The 21,212-nt window shown below is 37.9% G+C and overlaps 1 long non-coding RNA gene across 1 annotated transcript in view; it reads left to right on the forward strand.

Annotated features, from left to right (window-relative positions):
- LOC139041837 (uncharacterized) overlaps positions 1–5,839 on the forward strand; it is a 43,038-nt gene extending 37,199 nt beyond the window's left edge. The window contains exon 3 of the long non-coding RNA XR_011497827.1: positions 4,033–5,839. This is a non-coding gene — a long non-coding RNA (uncharacterized lncRNA). The remainder of the gene's footprint in view (positions 1–4,032) is intronic.
- Positions 5,840–21,212: the final 15,373 nt, after the last annotated feature.

Below are 21,212 nucleotides of genomic sequence, written 5' to 3' on the forward strand. Positions count from 1 at the left end.
AATGCTAAGACATTATTTGCCTTTTCACCATGTTAATATTTACACTGATGGTGCAGAGGCACTGATGGGTAAAGCCGCTGGCTCCTTAGTACAGATCAAGGCAGTGACTCCAAACTGTCCTAGGAGTTCTTGCATTTTTCATTGCCATGTGCTTACAGTAAAAAACAAAAAAGAAAAAGGAAAAGAGAAGCAAGTATCACTTAATATTCTTGAAGCAATAAAAGCATTAAATCTCAATCTTGAGAACATCTCTTTTAATGTGCTGTGTGAAGAAAGGGAAATATGCACAAACACCTCTGCTGCCTACGGAAGAACAGTGGTTGTCTTGAGGAAAATCACTTTTGCGATTGATTTCTGAGCTGAATGAACTAGCTCCTTTTTTCATGGAACACCATTTTACTTGAAATAAGGGCTAATGGACAAACCATGGTTTGGGGGACTTGGGTGTTTGGCAGAAATCTCAAAAATGAACACAGTGAGCCCTTACCTTAAGGAAAACAACAGAACTGACTATTTACTGTAAATGATAAAATTCAGGCTTCCAAACAAAAATGAGAAATTTGGAAAACTTCCAACCAACACCAGGAGCTTCCCAATACTAAAAGACTTTTCTGATGTGTTCAGTGGTGATATTAACTGATGCGGGCTCGGTGAGTCAAGAAGTCAAAAGAAAGACTTCTTGGACTCTCAGGGTCTGGCAGTAGTGCTCTCTTATTCAGAGAATAGCATGGAGTAGCACGGGGACAGGACCCATGGGCAGTACAGAGCTGTAGGCATGGGGACAGGACCCATGGGCAGTGAAGAGTTGCAATGTGTTGAGGGTTAGAGCTAAATTTATAAGGCATAGGTATGCGAGTTATTTCTTTACAAGACAAAGGAAAGATGATGTAAAAAGTCATTAAATGGTATCAGTGCAAGTGGGGTCTGGTTATTGGGTAGTCCTATGACTTTAGATAAGAATCAGATTGGATTGAGTCAGGACATCCTATGCTTCCCGGAGGATGATATAGATCACTGTGTAGGGCAGGTCACCTTGGGCTTCTCTCCCTGGGGCAGCCTTGATCCTCATCATTAACGAATGTTCTTTCTTGATATTGTATAATGAAATGCATCAACATTTAGCAGTTGTGTATTACTCAGTGACTCTGTATTTTCCTTATGACTAATGTGCAATGTTCTAAAACCACACATGGGTAAAAAGATCCATTCAAAGTGCAAGATGGACCAATGGATTATAATGTAACAGAGAATGGAAAGTTCATGACATGGTTTCAGATCCCCTGTTGTGATAATCTTAAGAAACTGTAGCTTGTTGAGTTTTGGTGTAGTATCAAAGAAGAATATTTAGAATTATCCACAAAGTCTACTTTTCCCTTTTCCAACTACGTATTTGTGTAAAGCTGGATGTTCTTCATCGACTTCAATCAAAACAACATGTTGCAACAGACTGAATGCAGAAACAATATGAGATTTCAGCTCTCTTACATTAAGCCAGGCATTACAAAATGTTTTTCAATAAAAAACGTAAATGGCACTCTTTTTGCTAATATTTTTCTTTGAAAAATACAGTTATTTTTCATAAAATCATTATTGGTATGAGCTGTAAATAATATATTAAGTGTAAGATCACCCATGTGATGCGTTTTTTGATATTTCCAATGTATTAAAAATATCTCCGTTTTTACTGCAAAGACTCACCTTCCCCATAGGACTTAGTAAGAATCACTGCCAACTTTCTCCTGATTCTCGACTCCCCACGACTCCCTTGTTCACCTTTGACAATGCTAAACACAGACTCTCTAACTTCCCATTCTTTGTCTCCTAAAGAATTAGCTGGGTTTCCTCTCCCCACCACAAAAACCTATTTAGAAGCAGGGACAAACATTTTGTGTTCAACAGACTGACTAAGACCCTTCTAATGAGAAAACCAGTCCCACTGTAAAATCACCCACCTCTGACTTGTCTCCTCCTCCCTATAAAAGTCTAGGAGAAAACCACCCTACCAAGACACTCTCTGACCTTTGGAGCTAGAGTGTTCTCCCTATTGTAATAACAGTCAAATAAAACCAAATTCCTCCTCACTTGTATGTTGATTTTTGTTGTTGTTGTTTTCACCTTTGATCTTAAGAATAATTTCATACTTTTGTTGTCTTCTAGCTTTCAAAATATGTTGAAGCCTACGAAAATAAGAAACCCTTGGCTGACCTTTATTTTTAAAAACATAAGATTACAATGCAAAATTTATCTATTAAAACTTCAACGTCATGAAAATGAAGTTGTATTTCCTTATGTACACACAATTTTCCCTATGATTTCATTCAAAAGAAGGAAAGCACCAGATGAATCAGGCAGGGGTTATGTGGCAATACAAGAGAAAGGGCTTCCTATGTGGGCCACACGATAGGATGAAAGCTGCACAAATTACATATAGTGCAATTTGTAGAGCAGAGAGCAGTCCTTCAATCCTAAAATATCTCTCCTTTACACTTGGGCACCTGTGTGTGTGTGTGTTGGACGGAAGGAATCCAGAAAGTGGCATTTAAGTGAATTCTGCATCAAGAAACAGAAAACATGAGACATTGATTCAACACTGTACATTGATATCAGCCTTGCCTGAGCAGGACCTAGTTGCCTGCTAAGAAAGGAAGATGACAGGGTGGTTATCACAAAGTAGGAGTTGCGGGGAAGGAGGGAAGGAAGTACATGGAAGCTGACTGCAATGTTGAAAGAGTCTAATTGTTCTTCCTTCGCAATTCTGCCTAGGGCCTATCCTTCCTGGTTTCAACATGTTGGTCTTTTGAATCCATTCAGTGACTCAGGAAATCAGGCAGCTCCCAGAGAGATCAGGAGTCAAGTGTTTTTTATGGGCCGTTCATCCCTGCCCTACTGCTGGACACAGCAGCCTTCAGGCTACGTGCTTGCATAAGGGCCCCAGCTAAGAAGCAACCAATGGCAGGGCTGAAACTTCCTAGGGAAAGACATGCTGTCCTCTAATACTTGAATCTGTAACTACTGTCACCAATACAAAGCATTTTCAATAGTAATAAGTATAAAAACAAAGGGAAAGGACAGTGGGTAAAAGGTCCTGGATGAGTGTCCTGCTCCTAATATAATTCTAGCTTCCTGTGAAGAGAAATTATTCCCAGGAAATACAGAACTCTACAAATACAGACTTTTGGAAGCAGATATACTTGTTACACTTTGGCAAGGTAATGCAGTCTAAAGACTACCAAGAAGAATCTTACCAACTACATCCTGTATTGTTACAGAGAACTCAGAGTTGAGGAAAAAATGCCATTATTGAATATTTTAAAAGTCAAGGTACTTAACATTGGCTATTAACCCTGAAATGTTTTTGATTGGTTTATATAATACAACCAGAGAACTTATTGTAAATTGGGCTATAAATTGATCAATTGATATAAAATTAAATCTTCACCAAAGTTTTCCTACATTGAAACATTAAATGTCCTTTATCAACATTAATGTTGATAAAAATACAAAATATTTTGTCAATAATACCTTTGGAATTATGTATCATCATTCTACTAAAAAATTTAAATAACCTTATCTTTTGGGAATTAATTAGTCTCATTCCTAAGAGACATTTAAATACATTCAGATATTTTAAATTATTTGGTTTCTTCCCTTAGATATCACTAAGCTTAATTTGGGAACTGTAGTGAGATGAAATCATATTACATATTACATATAGGAAGTGTTTTTTCTGAACACAACTGAATATAAAGAAAAAATTTGAGATCAAAATGTTTCTGCATAATTTGAAAAACAGGAAGCTATCAATGTTTTGCAAATTTCAAGATTTACTAAATTTAACAGAATTTTTAGTGGAATATTAAAGCAGACTACTATTGGAAGGCATACCTATTATGTCCCCATTTTTAGTGAGACAGAAAGAAAAAAGGTAGATTAAATATTTTAGACATTTTCATACTATGTAAAAATGTAATATTGAAAATTCTCTAGAGAGTAAAATTTCATAGTAACTTATTTTTTACTATTTTTCTACAGCAACTTCTTCTGAAAAGAGGACTGTTTCTGAAGTGAAGGGCTGCTTCATAAGACAAAACAAATCAAAAGCTTCTGAACTTAGGAAAGCACATAGCCAGTGCGATAATCCTCTCACGCGGCTCTTGGAGGCCACTCAACAGACTTGTCATGACAGTGTGAGAGGAACTTTCCAGAGTTCTGCAGTGAATCAGTCCTCAGCAGTTCAGAACGTACCAGAAAGGAAGCATGATGAAATCATCTCCGTATTTTCATCAACAATATCCTTGACTGTAAAAGCTTGAAGTGCATTAAATAAAACTTCAGAGAAGTCCCTCACAGAAAAAGACCAATCATCTCACTCTTCTGTGAAAAGAGCGTTTGCCATGAGTGCAAGGACTCCAGTTCAAGTCTCAGCTTGGCTGTTAACTCACTGCACGACTCTGGGAGAGATTCCTGCCTCCCTGGGTTTCTCCGCACATATCATCCAGAAGATAAAGAGATTGGGCCAGATGACCCAGAAGATTTCTTCCAGCAAACTTACTGTGTTCCAGCCGTAATTAGTTAAAGAAAAGTTTTTTACTATCATGAATACATATGATTATAAAAGAAAAAAAAAGTCAACCATTAATGACTAGAAAATTCAAAATTTTGGAAAGAAAACAAAATGATTCTGTGACATTTGTGAGACAAAATATATGCCCCACATAGAAAAAGCATTTAAAACAAAAAAAACTAGCTAATTCAATTTTCTCTTCCATCTTCTCTCTCCAGTAATCCTTCTGTAGTTTTTACCAGGAATGTACGGTATGACCAAAGTTAACAAAAGCAGTTCTCTACGCATGGATAATTCCTACCCAGTGATCAAGGGCGAAAAGCAGTGACCATGTGTTAAAGGGTCAGAGCTGTGTGTCCGAGGATGGTCCACATTCCCACTGAGAACAAGGCAAAGCTCTTGGACCCTGTGACCCCGAGTCTGTTTCTTTGTAAAGTTCAAAAAGAGACTCAGTGAAGTGCTAAATAACAAACTTAGCCACGGGTGCCTGAGAACGGATTGACTCCACAGGACATTGAATCGGAGCTCTTAAGGGCCTGAGTTCATCCGCATTTTTTTAAAATCCAGTTTCTTACAACATAACCCAAGGCCTACTTTCATTGCACCACCCACTTCACTCGTGCTCATGGAACACCAATTTTCTCAAGCCATTGACACATTAAGATCAAAAAAAAAAGGAAGGATGTGCATCATGGACACAGAAAGTTTTGGTTTTTCTTCGACATAGCTTTGTTCTAAAAAACAGAACAGAAATAGTAACATCAAAACAACAGCAAAAACAAATTTAAGATTTCCTGCTTGAGACGGAGAACTAAGATAGAGCAGCATATTTCAAGCTGGGATAGGATAGAAAATCTCCCTCGGATCATCATGCAGTTTGATACTTAATTATACGGACATGGATGCAGCACATTTTTGTTACAAAACTAAGGAGTTGCCCAGCTTGTATTTTTTACCTTAGAATTGGAAGAGTAAAGCCAATAAAGATGATAAAGCATAAAATACTGCTCTGGATAGATTTTACATCATAATTTACAAGTTGGCTTGGAAATACTTATTCTTGTTAGAGGAGGTAGCTAGCTATAAGTTCCCAACTCTATTGGGCAAAAACTTAAAAAAGAAGGGGAATGAGAGGGAGGAGGAGCGGGATGGTGAAAATATCTTCTTATATCAATAAATTTAAGCAAATTTGAACTATTTTTATAGAAATGAAAAGCATATAAACAACATGTAATTCTAAGTTAACTTATGCCTTAATAAAAAAATCCAATAGTTTTTGTTCTTGATTTTTAATGACAAATGTCCTCATAACATTATGTATCACTGTTGGAAATCTCTTCCTGGGTTTCTAATTTATTACTTAGATTTCTGTTTTCCAGTCGCTCTAATTCTTCCGTCCATGATCTTTTCCCAGCTTTCCTCTTCCTACTACCTCAGTTTTCTCCTGTGAGCGTTTGATGGCGGGGCCCAGCCCTCAATGTCCCCACAGACACTTTAAATGGAAAGCCCTGAGGAGCAAGTGTAGGCGAGCAGTATGCAAGGGGAGGTCAGGACAGCAGTCAGGCTGCAGACCACCGGGAGATGAGCTAGACTCAGAGAGTCAAGCAGACATCAGAGGCCCAGGGAGGAAAGTCAGAGTGACAGCTTGCCCTGGTTGTAGGCAGCTGGCCTATTTTTATTCCAGTCCCTCTCAAGGTGGCCTGTACTACCTCTCTGTACCAAAAGGTCCCTTCAGTCTCTCCAAGATAGCTTCTCTTCCTTTTTCTCCTCCTGCATTTTTATTTTTAGTCTTTGGAAAGTTGGTTTTAACCAGACAAGCTGCTATAGACTGTTTGTGACCCCACCAAATTCCTATGTTGAAACTGAATCCCCAAAATGAGGGTATTTGGAGGCGGGGCCTTCAGGAGATGATTCGGTCATGACTGTGGAGCCCTCCTAAGTGAGACTAGTGCCCTTATAAAAAAGACCCTAGAGGACCCCCTCATCCCTTCCACTATGTGAGGTTACAGCAAAAAGACAGCCATCTATGAACCAGAAAGTGGATCCACCCCAGATATCAAATCTGCCGGCACCTTGATCTTGGCCTTCCAGCTTCCAGAACTATGAGAAATAAATTTCTGTTGTTTATAACCACCCAGTCTATGGTATTCTGTTATAGCAGCCTGAGCTGACTAAGGCATGAACCCTGATTTGTAGCTGTCCCTGTGCATATTATTCCTGCTATGGTATTTTCAAAATAAGTAGTGGTTTATGGCTTTAAAACAATGGGAATGTCCTATGTTAATTTGACAGTCTGAGAGAACAGAAGATGTTCGTATCAACTATTTTCGTTAAGTATCCCTGGCTAGTTGTTACAGTTTTGAGCATTCAGAAAGAGTGAAATAAATATGTACGAATTGACAGACAAGTGCTGTCCTTCAGGAGAAACTGGGTCAGCAATGCAGCACTTCCAGAATTAAGAAAGAGGAAGGGAGCTGACATCTATTGAGCAGTGTAATCTGATATCTCATTTAATTGTCACCCTGCATCATCTTCTTGTTGAACCCCAATCCTCCTACTTTCTTTCTGTCTTCCTTCCTACCGTCCTTCCTCCCACCCTTCCCTTCTCTCTCTCTCCTTCCTTCTTTCCTAACCCATGGTAATTATGCTAATTAGATCCCAAATGGGCCCTGGAAAATTATAGAGGAGAAGCCCTGAAGCATGAGGACAGGGAAGGTATCCTTTAGGAAATGCCAAATGAAAGAGTCTACATGGACCACAACTTTTTCAGAAATTTCAGAGACAGTTGGAGTGAATGGGAGTTTCTCTGGATGCAAATATTTTTAATGTTCCGTGCAACCTACAAAAGCTGTTTTCTTGGATTTCTGAGTATATTTAATTGACCTTTATGTTTGGAGTTAGAGGAAACATGTTCACTGCTGTCTCCAGGTCCCTCCTGGACATAAGAGGAGAGGATCTCTCTTCTCTCCCAGACAGGAGTGTGGTAAAGAACACATCCTGCTTCTCTCCAGGCTTGGCTCACCCCTCAAGAGGGAGGCCCACTTTGCTTCTGCTCTCCTGTTCTATACGTGATGCCAGAGGCTGCATGACCTAATCTCCTTGTTTCGGGTTGTCCTATACCTCGGTGCGTGCATTAAGCTAACATACTGCAGAGGGGCACTCTGTACCCCTGCTAGTTATGTTCTTCAGAACTTGAGATCCTTACTGATGTTTTGTCTACTCATCTACTCAGTGTGCCCACAGGCTAAGAAAGATGCATTTAAAGTCATCCACCACCATTCAAATTTTAGTGATTTCTTTGTGTTCCCTTCAGTTTTTGTTTTCTATATATTGATACTGTGTTCTTTGGTTCATCAGTGTTCACAGTAGTTTTATGCTTGTAGATTGTACTCATGAATGTTATATAAAGACAGTCTTTGGACTTTTAATAACTATTAACTTCACACTGTTAAATACTGTTATCAGAACCATAACTCTAAGTTTCCTATGTCTGGTATGTTTGCCCGTTTTTAGTTTAAATATTTTAAAATTATTTTTCACAGATTTAGCTCCTATTTAACATATAGTTAAAAAAATTTTTGTGGTTGCAAATGAAAAGTTTTTTCTTTTAATAGAGCATTTTATCCTATTTTTTAAACAGTTGCGTCAGATGTGCTCTTCTGCCATCTTCTATGTTATCAACTCTTAATCTTCTCTTGCTATTTCTTTTTATTAAATTTTAATCTTTAGTTATATAGTTTGTACTATCTTTTGTCCATTCAGCCAAATTTAAAATATATTGCCTATTTTTAGTTCTACTAAGGATTGCACAATTTTAAATAATATATTTAAACTATGTCTCTTATTTTCTATAATTTCACAAGTGAAATACACTGATGATCCTTTGAGAAATCAGGAAAAGTAGTTGTCTTTTGCTATCAACTTTTCCTTACTCAATTCTTACTTTTTGTTTTCTGAAATTTTTGTTTCAGTTTGTATCTCATCAAATTAATATTATCTTTTTGCACTATATATGTTCTGCTTTAAGAACTATAAATGTGGCATTAGATTTCTTTTTCCTTGTAAGGAAGATTGTCCCTGAGCTAACATCTGTTGCCAACCTTCCTCTATTTTATATGTGGGATGCTGGCACAGCATGGCTTGATGAGTGGTGCTATGTCCACGTTCAGGATCCAAACCGGCAAAACCCTGGGCCACTGAAGCAGAGCGCCTGAGCTTAACCACTCGGCTATGGAGCCAGCCCCTTTTGTGTTATTATCATTTTTTTTTTGCAGGGAAATATTTGTCCTGAGCTAACATCTGTTGCCAGTCTTCCTCTATGTCTTCCCTCTCCAAAGCCCCAGTGTGTGGTCGTATATCATAGTTGTAAGTCCTTCTAGTTCTTCTACATGAGCCTCCACCATAGCATGGCAACTGACAGACAAGTGGTGTGTTTCTGTGACTGGGAGCCGAACCCAGGTTGCTGAAGTGGTGAGAGTGCTGAACTTTAATCACTAGGCTATCAGAGCTGGCTCTGTTTTCATTGTATTTTAAAAATTCAGGGGGCCGGCCCTGTGGCCGAGTGGTTAAGTTTGTGTGCTCTGCTTCAGCAGCCCCAGGTTTTGCCGGTTCAGATCCTGGGCACGGACCTAGCACTGCCCATCAGGCCATGCTGAGGTGGTGTCCCACACAGCAGAGCCAGAAGGACCTACAGCTAGAATATATAACCGTGTACTGGGGGGTTTAGAGGAGAAGAAGAAAAAAAAGAAAATGGAAAATTGCCTACAGATGTTAGTTCAGGTGCCAATCTTTAAATAAAAAAATCCAGCTTCAAAAATCAAAAAAAAAAATTCATGTTCAGTGTGGCTTTATCTAGGGAAATATGTTAAATTTGTGGTGAAAGAGGTTTTGCATCTTTTTCTGCTGAGTATCTCAGGACTATCATTTATCTGACTTTACATTTTTATTTTTATTCCTCAATGTGATGGTACTTGGGCCATATACGTGGTATAAATTTGAACCGCAATCCCCTATGAGGGCAGGTCTATGTTTATCAATTCCTGTGAGGGCAGGAAGACACAGAAGAGTTTTTTGTTTTCACTAGCTGCCAATGAGTGAATTTGCAATAGTCTGTTTTTCACTGTATTTATTTCAGTTTTATGGATAAGGTGTGTTTCTGTACTAACTTCTCCTTCCTCCACGTGGATGCTAAATCCAAACTCTCCAGCAACTATGATTGACAACATTCCTATCTTCATTCTATCCTCAAAAATGCGGTGCCATAAGTTCATCAATTTATTTTTCTGTAATTCAGTTATTTCTAGAAGTTTTTAGTCAATTTAAATTTCTGTCAATTTCTTGTGAACTTGTCTATTATATCTTCAAATGTTTCTGGTAGTTTTCAGCCATCCTATGGTATTTTCATGCATACTAGTTCTCTGAATATTTTATCATCACTATTTTTCCATCGTAGCTATCATATTTTCTCCAATTTCCTCATTTCTGCTTTTTGCAGCATTTTCTCAAGAAAAATCTTCATATCATTGATTTGTTTTTCTGTAGTGTCTGTTTAGATCAGTTTCTAATTAGATTTTATGTCTTTCAGCGTCATTGCCCTTGATTTCTTTTCTTACTTCCTCCATTTCTTTTTTATAAAGTCTACTTATTGGTAAGTTTCCTTAAAAATATGAAGAAGTTATACTCTGTAGTTTTCTTCTGCTACACGGACTATGTCTTCTAAAATACTGCTCATATCTATATTTTCCAATTGGTATTCATTTTCTTCTTGTTCTGTAAAATTTTTGCTCATACCACAAACATTTGCTTCTGCCTTCTCAATTTCATCTTTTTGGATGATTTTAATTTACATGGGTCTGTTAGTTGTCTAAAATAGAATGAATGGAATCTCCTTGATAGTCTTTTCGGCTTTTCTGGATATTGTTTTTGTTGAAGATATTTGTTCTATGTTTAATTATCTGGTTGCACGAGAGTGACAGAAAGCCAAAATTGTGGTCAATGTGAAAGCTTTGTGCAATGTCTCCTTAAATTTTTTTGTAACTCTTCACCTGACTCCACTGGGCTGGGGATTTTCCTGTCACTGTGAGAGTTATCCTTTAACATCACTTAGCTTTCCACCTTTAGGGTGAGCTAACAATTTTTCTAAGAATTGAATTTATAGTTTTTCCCTCAGCTTACAGGCCATATGCCTTATTAACCAACGTGTATTTTTCTCCATGTCTTTAATTCTGGTCTGCTGTCATAAGGCTATCATGCTCCATATCTCACTCTTCTTGATTAGTCTGATGAGAAAAAAAAGGGAATAGGGGGCTTACATCTTTATTGAACAAATTCTCCTCTAGCCCCACTTCCCTTCCCACTTTGCAAAGGGAAAATGGACCTCCTGTCTGCTATTTCTTGACCTTCTTGCAATCCACTCACACTTCCAGCCTGTGCCTTTCCAAGTGTGGTGTGAACCATTGGGCATTTCTTCCATCCTCTCCTTGTAGCACTGTCCTGTGCTCACAAACTAGGGGATTATATGTCAGCTTCCAGTGTCCAGTTCAATTTGGCCCAAATTATGTTACATATGATAAATATTCCTCAGAGATTTTAATATTATATTGGGACCTGTCTTATTTTCACCTTAGATGAAAATTTATTTTCCAGTTCCCTCTTTGCTTATTTCTATGTGCATTTTTAAAGTGTATTTTCTTTCAAGATGCACTCTCACTCATGGAGCTGGAATAGTAGTTTATTTATACTAGTGGAAACTCAGATTTAAAGGAATCCTCTGTTAAATACGTGAGACCATACGTTCTTGTCACTTTGGGCAAGTCACTTTATCTTTCTAAGCTTTAATGTCCTCAGCTGTAAAATGGGGATAACAATACATGGGTTTTTATCCTTGGGTTGTTGTGAGAATTCAATTAAGTAATAAATACAAATCCAATGATCACATTGCCTCAGTGTTAATGATTGTTGCTGAATAGTAGTATTTCAAAAATTGAGATTTTTCTAATTGGGGGTCTGTTTTTAATGTAAAGCACCATATGTATATTTCTTTTTAAAGATTTTCTTTTTCTTTTTTTTTCCAAAGCCCCCTGAGTACATAGTTGTATATATATTATATATATATATATATATTTTTTTTTTTTTTTTCATTGTGGGTCCTTTCTAGCTGTGGCATGTGGGATGCCACCTCAGCATGACTTGATGAGCGGTGCCATGTCCCCACCCAGGGTCCGAACCAGCAAAACCCTGGGACACCAAAGAGGGGTGTGCAAACTTAACCATTCAGCCATGGGGCCGGCCCCAGGACCCTATATTTTTGAAGAGACAGAAGCACACTTAATTTATTTTAACCAATCATTCTCTATCACCTGGCAAGGTTTGGTGATCACGGGAGAATCCTATCCAAAAAGAAAAGCTGTGAGCTACTGTTCTGAATCTGCAATAAAAAATAACTATCTCTACCAATGGACATTGGCACAGTCTGGTAATTACAGCATTTCCATCAGGATAAAAGGAGGTTAGAAATGAAAGCTACAAAGTAAACAAAGCAAAAAATAAAAAAGGAAAGCTTTGACTTTTGAGCCATGTCATGGCAAATGTACAAAGCAAGCCCAGTCTATTACCAGACAAGAATATAACCAAAAGTAAAAAAAATAGACAATGAATAATTAACGTGTTCTATTGACAGTGTCAAAAACACAACACACATAGCCATTTTAGGTAACATATTAGTAAGAAAGATTCCTTTACTGATGGCTTTGAGCTTACATCATTCATTTTTGCCATCTGCAGCCAGAAAAGATTCACATTAACCTCCAAGAACAAAATGTGCCAGACTATGGTTCCTCCTTTAAATCAAGTTTCAGTAAATCTGAAGAGAGGAATGATGGAATTAGATGTTGTTAAGGAACAGTTAATAATTACTTAGGTATTTCTGGCTGAATATTATCCTTAACTCTGTAACCTAAATATTTTTAACTCAGTACTCAGTGACTAAAAAATCATGTCATGTTACATTAGAATCCCAATTGCCATGCACTGGAGTGTCTACCCACTTCCCTTATAGAAATTCCAGTCTTCTTCAGTGCTCCCTCGCCCAAATATCTTGAAGTCTCTCAGTGCTCAGGAATCAATTCTCTCTCCCTCTCTTTTTTTTTTTGCCCGCTGAATAGGAATTCATTTGACCCAGTCTATACCACTTCCTCCCAAAGAGCCAACTGCTCAGTCCTTCTGAATTCTGGAGGTTCCCAATCCACTGTATTCTGGAGCCACTGAGAGTTCCTGAGGTTTCCATGGCCACTGCCTTCCTTGGGGTGATAGTTTAAGTGCCAGGTCTTGATAATGTCATAGACTTCTGGTAGGTTTCATGTCCATCTTCAGGCTCACTGCCACTGAAGCTTGGGTCTTTGAGTCTGCTAAAACAAAAGTTTGGCCGTGACTGAGTCACTAGCTTCCATTAGTTTAGGTGGATCCTCCGAGAAAAGGGAGGATGCTACTTTCTTCAGTCAAGAATTCCCAACCCACAGGCACATTAACTCGGGCCCCAAAGCTTACAAATCTAGTGGTGTGAGCCCAACTTGTCCAGAATCGACATTCTCTACTCACATTCTCATCTCCATTATCCTTTCCTGACATCTCTCCTTGGTTGGCGCTTCCCTTGTCTCATTGTAAATATGTATTGAGTGCTTTCTACGTCCAAGGCACTGCTCAAGCAATGGTAGATAAAACAGAAACAGTTCACCATTTGTTTTAATCATTTTTATCCTCAAAAAGAAGGCATGATACCTTCCAAATCCTTTTCTCCTAGAAGGTTCTTCTACCTCATCCATATTTATGTATTCAAATAGCTCTGTGGGGTCAGCCAGGTAGTGCCTAAGGCCCAATCAATATGTTGCATGAAGAGTTGTACAACTCCAAACATCTACAGATTCTTAGCCCTAGGTCCCTACTCAGTCAAAAACCTCTTGTACACCTGTGGTACACCAAGGACGGGGCCGTGGCTACAAGCAGTAAGTGTACACCTTCTCTATGGTTGTTTTGCTTTTTATTATCACCAAACAACAGGAATTCTAAACAATATCAGAGTTAAAATACTCTTCCCAGAAAAAAATATTTTAGTGGTCTGAAGTTGTCAGCAAACCTTTTCTGTAGAGGGCCAGAAGGTAGCTTTTTTAGGCTTTGGGGGACATAAAATCTCCGTTGCAATTTTTCGACCTTGCCATGGTAGAGAGAAAGCAGCAATGGACAGTACATAAATGAATGGGAGTGGCTGTGTTCCAATAAAACTTTATTTACACAACCAGGCAGCAGGCAGGATTTGGCCTGCAGGCCCTAGTTTTTGGTCTAAATTCTAAATAATGGTTGTGTTTATTGATGAGTTGGTCTACATTCTAAATAATTGCTGTGTTTATTATGAGTTTTAATCATATATGTAAAATTAGCATTTTTTTAACTTATCTTCCAGTAAACGTTGTAGTCTATGTGCAGATTAATTCAGAGAACTCCCAGTTATACAGAGGCTCCAACATAGACTCAACTACAGGGTTTAATTTCTAGAGTAAATTCTTTTTTTTTTTTAAAGATTGGCACCTGAGCTAACACCTGTTGCCAATCTTCATTTTTTTCTTCTTCTCCCCAAATCCCCCAGTACATAGTTGTATATTTTTAGTTGTGGGTCCTTCTAGTGTGGCATGTGGTATGCCACCTTGACATGGCCTGATGAGTGGCTCCTTGTCCACACCCAGGATCTGAACTGGCAAAACCCTGGGCTTCCAAAGCGGAGCCACCAACTTAAACCACTCGGCCATGGGGCTGGTCCCCTAGAGTAAATTCTTAACAGTGAGGAATCGTTTTTTTTTTTGAGGAAGGTTAGCCCTGAGCTAACATCTGCTGCCAATCCTCCTCTTTTCTCTGGAGGAAGATTGGCCCTGAGCTAACATCAGTGCACATCTTCCTATACTTTATATGTGGGACACTGCCACAGCATGGCTTGTTAAGCAATGTGTATGTCCGCACCTGGGATCCGAACCCATGAACCCTGGGCGGACAAAGTGGAGTGCAGGAACTTAACTGCTACAACACTGGGCCAGCCCCAATAGTAAGCAATCTGCTGAGTTTGCTTCTGCCTGGTTCCAGTCTCAAACCCCTGTAGTACTATGTATATTTGTGCATCTAGACATAGATTTAAAATAAAGAATGATCACAGTGGTGAAAAGAGAAGGAACAGAAGCTGCGTCAGTTTAATTTTATTATACTATGTCAGAGTTGGCAAACTATGGCTTCTGTAGGCAAGCTAAGAATGATTTTTGCATTTTTTAATATTTGAAAAAAATTCAAAGGGAGAATAATATTTCATAACATGTGAAAAGTGTATGAAATTCACATTCAATGTCTATAAATAAAGTTTTATTAGAACATAGCCCCATTCATTGGTTTACGTATTGCTACAACAGCAAAACTGAGTAGTCACAATGGAGATCATATGGCCTGCAAAGCCTAGAATATTTATTATCTGGCCCTTCATAGAAAACATTTACCAAACCATTTATGTTCTATGTGACTACTTGGAGTTTAGAGTACAGTATTTTTGTTTGGTAAATGTAAATTTTTATTTATCCATGAGATGTTTTTCAGGTTTTGAATATTTAAAATTGAAAGTTATTCTTCTCTTTTACTTGGTTAAAAACTAAGAAGGAGGGGCTGGCCCCGTGGCCGAGTGGTTAGGTTCGCGCGCTCCGCTGCAGGCGGCCCAGTGTTTCGTTAGTTCGAATCCTGGGCGCGGACATGGCACTGCTCATCAGACCACGCTGAGGCAGCGTCCCACATGCCACAACTAGAAGAACCCACAACGAAGAATACACAACTATGTACCTGGGGGCTTTGGGGAGAAAAAGGAAAAAATAAAAATCTTTAATAAAAAAAAAAACAAACTAAGAAGGAGTAAAACTGATTAATACTATTGTACATTGTATTAGTCTCCTAGAGCTGCCATAAAATATACTACAGACCGAGTCGCTTAAACAACAGAATTGTATTTTCTCCCTGTTCTGGAGGCTGGAAGTCTAAGATCAGAGTGCTGGCAGGTTAGGTTTCTCCTCATGCCTCACTGCTTGGCTTGCAGATGGCTGCTGTCTTGCTGTGGCCTCCCTCTCATGGTCTTTCCTCTGCACAAGAATCGCTGGTGACTCTGTGTGTCCAAATTTCTTCTTCTTAAAAGGACACCAGTCAGATTGGATTAGGGCACATTTAATAGACTTATTTTAACTTCATCACCTCTTTAAAGGTCCTATCTCCAAATACAGTCACATTCTGAGGTTCTCTGTGTTCCAGCTTCAACATATGAATTTGGTGGGGGCGTGGAGGGGGAACACAGTTCAGCTCATAACATACACAATAAATTAAAAGTATAATCTTAGCTTTTTAAACCTGAAGGGAAATTGGATTCCACTTGTCTGTTTTACAGATGAGTGAATAAAAATCTTTCCAACGCAAGCCAGCAGCAAATCCATGGGAGCCCAAACCTGAGGTCAATGACTTTTCCACTAAAGTTTGGAGGATTTTTTTTGTTTCTTTTACTGGCTGCCATTGAAATAGCAAATTTGCATTATGTCATTATGTTACCTCTAGTAGAAAGTTTCTCATTTTGGTTTTTACACATTATTGTAGATACTTCTATTATCATACTATGCAAAACATCAATTTGGAAAAGTCTTCATCAAAAAAATAAAAACAAAAGGTCTAGCAGCTCAGTTCTTTGGTAGAAATGCTGATAGGAGCCTGACAGAAAAAATTTGTACAGGAAGTCAATATTTTTGATTATTTTAAAGGGCTTTGTCCTTCTCGTCTGTCCCCCAAGCTGCCTTTTAAGGAAATAAAATATATTTGGGAGAGCTTAACAAATACTTCTGATTCAGGGAAAAAATCAGGCATCATGTGTTTTCCATAAAAGAGCAATTTAAGTTCCATTCCAAGAGGATAGAAATATTTGCGAAACAAAAAATGTAATTTTAATTACTAAAATCAAAGAAATTACACAGTGGAAAGATTATTCTTCCCAAAAGAGGAATATTTAAAAGCTGCGGACATTTTTCCTGCAAGTTTCTTTGCAAATTTCCCAATTTCTAAAAGTCAGTTAGTGATCATTCACAAATGAAAAGCACACATTGTTATCTGGGGCGGAGGCCAGACCAGTTTGTTTATAAAGAGGTCAGAACATTTCAAAATGCTTATCACACACATAGGCTCAGGCAGTAGGCAGTGGGATGAAGGGAGGAATTTTCTTATAAAACTACCAGAAAGTGATCTTGAAAGCATACCTAAGATTTTTCAGATAAGGAAGAAGCACGTAGTGCCTTTTTTTAAAGGGTTAGGGTGACCCTGATTTTGTAGAAACCTTTTTTTCTCTACAAATGTCTGAGACCCACTCCGGAGTTTTGAATCTGTTAACAGCAGTGGGTAAGGTGTACTTTAAAAACTAAGGCTGACTGGCCCATTTTCCTGCACGTGTGCTCTCCCAATCTAGCAACATTTTAGACTCTTGGCCTATAATATCTCGGCTACTGGAATTTTGGCCTCAATTTTGTTCTGTTCTCTGTAATCCCTATGCGGATGGTATAAATTAGGGTGGTTAATAAAATTATGGAATACTTTGAAGCACACTAATTAAATTTGCAACAATAGCTGAAGTTTTGATTTTTTTCTTTCTTTTGGAAATAATATCTCATTGTTGTTTTGAGCTCTCTTTCTTCTAGGGTTTATTTACACTATCCTATTTTCCTGAAGGATTTGCAATTAGTGGCCTGTAGAAAAATGAAAGAAGTTTCTCACTGAAAGGAATTTTAGAGATAATCTAACTAAAGCACGAGTTCTTAGATTTGAGGCAGCTGAGATGTAAAAGATTGAGGTGATGTCCTAATACCATGTGTTAAATAGTGGCAGAGTGAACACTTGATCCACGTCAGATAATTCTTCATCTACTTGTCCCGATGTGCCATGCAAAATATAAAAATTCAGATGTGGTAATGATCTTTAAAAGAAAATATAATAGCAAGTCTTATCAATGGAAGAGCAAAGGTCTTTTTCTTTTACCAGTTTAGTAGCTGTTTTTTCCCTTCTGCAATTTCACTCCTTACTGGATATAGTTTTGATTTTTTCAATGTTTAAGCAAAGAATTAAGAGGACTCATGCTACCATTTTTGTAGTGAGAGGCCAACTGGTTACTCAGACAGGGCTTTGGCAAGAAAGAAGCTTTAAAGTGAGCATTGCATTCCAGAGATTGATTCGCCAGCTTTCTAGATCCTTAGAATTTTTTATCAGTATACTTTGAGATGATGAATTGTCTTATGAAACTGACACACAATAAACTTACTAGAAACTGATTTATAAAGAAAGTCCAGTGACTGACATGCAGTGAAAACTATAACTACCAAGCAGACAGCGTATTTGTGTTTACTGAACAGCAAACAGAAGAGATGCCAAATTATAATTGAGAGACTGCTCAGAATGATTCAATCAGCATGAGGCAAATTAGACAGGTTTAAATTGTTAGCGTTGGCAGTCTACTGATAACATGATTTTTAACTCAAGCTTATTCACAAATTTTAGTTCACTTGCATAATGAGAAGCCAAGGCACAGAGAAACTTTTTGAAAATGTATTGTGTATGTGATATTAATAGTTAACATACACTTTTATATCTATAAAATAAAAATGACTGTGCATGTAACTAAGCACATTTCCTCAAATTTATGTTATTCCTTGCAACGGCTTTTGACTCTTTACATCTATGTTAAGAAAACATCCATTTTAAAGAAACATTTGGATATGTGTAGTGGTAATACTTCAGATTCCTACCTTAACAGCAGAAGATTACTTTGAGATCTGTTTTACCCACTGTTAGAATGTTGCTCTGAACACTGATTTAGTGCTAGGTGTTCAGACTCTCTGTACTGACCTCTAGTAGCCTCCTAAGATAGTCATGTACATTTACCTGGAAGGTCCACTCACTTTAAATGTTCTCTGTCCATAAAAAATCAGTCCCTCACCTCTTTCAAAATTCATCTAAGAGTTCCTTACCTCCTCAGAAAACTCTGCATGATGAATTCTGTCTGATTCTGACTATGCTATTATTTCAGAACTACATTTATTTTTAACTCTATTAATATGCATTTTTTGATTTTAAATGTGCTTTTTGTCCACTTTATTTAATTACTGTGATAGCCAGCCTCCAGAATGGACACAAACATTGCCCCTCCTGATATTCTTGACCTTAGCAGTACCCTGCCACAGTGAATAGGGCTCAAGTGGATAACCAATTGGATATTGTGAAAATGACAGGCTGTGACTTCTGAAGCTAGATCATAGAAAACATAGAAACTTCCCCCTTGCTCTGTTGCATCACAGAATCTGGGAGAAACCATCTGCCATGTCGTGAGGACACTCAAGAAGATCTATGAAGAGATTCCTATCGTGAGGAATTAGGGCTTCCTGCCAACATCCTTGTAAGAAAGACATCTTGGAAGAGCATCTTCTAGCCCCAGTCAAGCCTTCAGATGATTGTAGTACAAGATAACATCCTGATTGCAACTCATGTGAGATCCTGAGCTAGAACCACCCAGTTAAGCTGCTCTCGTTTTCCTGCAGCAACTTTAAGATAATAAATGTATATTGTTTTAAGCTACTAAGTTTTGCAGTATTGTGTTATGCACTATAAATAACTAGTATAATGATCAATGGTGTTCTAATATTTAAGCTACTTGAGGTCATAAAATTTGCCATTTATTTCCTTTTTTGCACAATCCTTCAGGCATAGGAGAAGCAGCAGAATAGAGATACAAGATTAAAGACAAATGTAATAGAGAAAGGGTGACCTTGCCACTGTGATTTGCTGTCATAGGGTTTTTCTCTGTAAACTTATTGATGGAAGGGACCACAGTTTACTCGTTTTTATATTCTGTAATCTAAACTAGATGAGCAGGTACCATAATCCAATCTTTTTTTTCCTATGACAAATTCTCAATGGTGGAATACTTCTTTGGTAGCCAGAAAAATGTTCACTTTTTTCTTTGTCCCAAGTCCCCACATTAGGTAATAGTCTACTGAAGTTTTAGTAAACTGTGTAAAATTATTTTCAATTTCTCTCTCTCCCCCTCTTTCTCTCTCCTCCCCTCCTTCCTTTTTCAAATAACTAGCTGAGGATGGAGAAGAGGAAATTCCTTTGAATATTTTTATTATTGATGAGTAATAGTTTTAAGAATTTATTGCATATATGCCTTTTTTCCCCTATTTAAAGTAGGAATAATCTCTTCTTCTGAAAGAAAATTTTAGAGAATTGCCTCAGTTTTTTATCTTTGACTTGTCATTTGACCTAATCAATCACACAATGTCCAAAGGTGGAGTAACCAATGAGGAATTGAAGTATAGAATAGAAATCAGGTTGATTGAACAAAAGACGAATTAGGGAGTTTTAATTTACAGCCATTGCTGGCTTATAATGAACAGTGACAACCATTTTGCAAATCCGAGGGCTGTTTTCATCCATGTAGAAAGGTTGTATTATTTAGAAGGTATATCAGCCAGTGTTCTTCAAAGAAGGAGAACAAGTAGAAAACATACAAATGCAAGTATATAAAGAAGCTTATTTCCAGGAATTGGCTCATGCTCTCATGGGGGCTAGCAAGTTTTTAATCTATGAGACAGGTCTGTAGGCTGGAGACATCAGGAGCTGATGCTCAGTCTGTAAGTAATTTCTTCTTCCTCGCAGAAACCTCAGTGTTTGCTTTTAAGGCCTTTCAACTGATTGGACAGGCCCACTCACATTATGGAGAATAATCTCCTTTACTTAAAGTCAGCTGACTGTAGGCCCTAACCACATCCACAAAATACCTTCACAACAATACCTAGTTTAGTGTTTGATTGAATAACTGGGTACCATAGCCTAGCCAAGCTGACACATAAAACCATCATGGAAAGTATGAATTTAGAATCAGGCATGCAGTTCCCATCAACTGTAGGAATTAGAAATTTCCTAAACGAGTTTATGTTGGTGACCAAATGCTTCTAAAAACATTCAAAGAAGTCAACTATAAATTGATTTTTGCTGTTGCTGAATTTAAATAATTTTTTTTTTTAGTGAACTGGTTTGTCTTAGCACCGTGTCTAAAAAGAGGTCCTTAGAGGTGTCTTAGATTTCCAACTTTTAACATTAAACTTCTGTTTCTCAAAACAAAATGACCAAGGGCCTCTAGCACATCATCTGAGTGGGAAGAAGAAAGTGGAGATCTGCACAGTCATGTGACACCCACATTTTTTTCTTTTTATCTGCTGTAGATTCTCCACTGGTGAAAAGCTTTGGTTTAATTTTAATCGGAAACAGCTGTTTCAGGCAGATGCTCAGAGTTCAAAGACGTTATGTACACAATTATAAAATCTTCCATTTTGAGACAACAGGAGTAAACCAATCTAAGTTTGCCTAAGTGTGCCAATCTAGCATGCCTACAGATTCAAATTATATCCTTGTGTTTTATTTAAGAATCTGCCTAATATAATGCTTCCCGCCAGCTAAGGAAACAACTCTGTCAATTCTCAAGGCCTGGAAAAGCCAGTGTCGGTCCCTGGGGAGTCTGCCTTTTGTCATCTCTCCAGATATGCAAATTGCTTAT

The sequence above is a fragment of the Equus asinus genome, chromosome 24 (assembly GCF_041296235.1).
Source record: "Equus asinus isolate D_3611 breed Donkey chromosome 24, EquAss-T2T_v2, whole genome shotgun sequence".
In the NCBI taxonomy this organism is placed as follows: domain Eukaryota; kingdom Metazoa; phylum Chordata; class Mammalia; order Perissodactyla; family Equidae; genus Equus; species Equus asinus.